The sequence below is a fragment of the Cyprinodon variegatus genome, unplaced genomic scaffold, assembly GCF_000732505.1.
Source record: "Cyprinodon variegatus isolate N-32 unplaced genomic scaffold, C_variegatus-1.0 Scaffold133, whole genome shotgun sequence".
NCBI lineage: Eukaryota > Metazoa > Chordata > Actinopteri > Cyprinodontiformes > Cyprinodontidae > Cyprinodon > Cyprinodon variegatus.
In genome coordinates, this window is record NW_015150586.1 from 171209 (window position 1) to 171754 (window position 546).

The 546-nt window shown below is 43.2% G+C and overlaps 1 protein-coding gene across 1 annotated transcript in view; it reads left to right on the forward strand.

Moving 5' to 3' along the window:
• The first annotated feature begins 217 nt into the window (after window positions 1-217).
• Window positions 218-546, forward strand: part of LOC107085783 (B2 bradykinin receptor-like) — a 7610-nt gene continuing 7281 nt past the window's right edge. The window contains exon 1 of the mRNA XM_015376329.1: window positions 218-351. The gene's annotated coding sequence lies outside the window, so the exon portion shown is untranslated. The remainder of the gene's footprint in view (window positions 352-546) is intronic.

A 546-nucleotide genomic window follows, 5' to 3' on the forward strand; every position in this document is an offset into this window, starting at 1 on the left:
TAACTGCGAAAAAAAAAGCAAACCAATGAGAAATCTGTTGGCAATCACACTTTTTATATTCCATTTGTTGTTGCATCCTCCCACACTGCAGCTTGTGTCCAGCTCTTATTGCACTTCCTAGATGAGGTTAGAACAAACTGACTTTTTTCCAAACAAAATGATTTATTGAACTCCTTGGCGAAGAGTGCAGAAGAATTCAGCAGTATACAAAACTAGTGAGAGCAGATCTCTCCTCTTCATTCCTGTGTCCTCTCACGCTAGGCTCAGTGTACATAGCTCAGACCTGTTCCAGATGGGTTGTTTTTTAATTATCCAGTTGACCAAATGAGGAGCAAACTGGTGGAAATGAAGGTAAGAACCTCTAATATTACTCTTTATTGGTGTCTAAATATCAAAAGTACACCTATTGGACACCAAACTGATCAAATCTTTGCTTAGTTTAATCCACTGAAAGCATACGACTTTAAAAGACTGCTGGCTGGCTGGCTGGCTGGCTGGCTGGCTGGCTGGCTGGCTGGCTGGCTGGCTGGCTGGCCGGCTGGATGG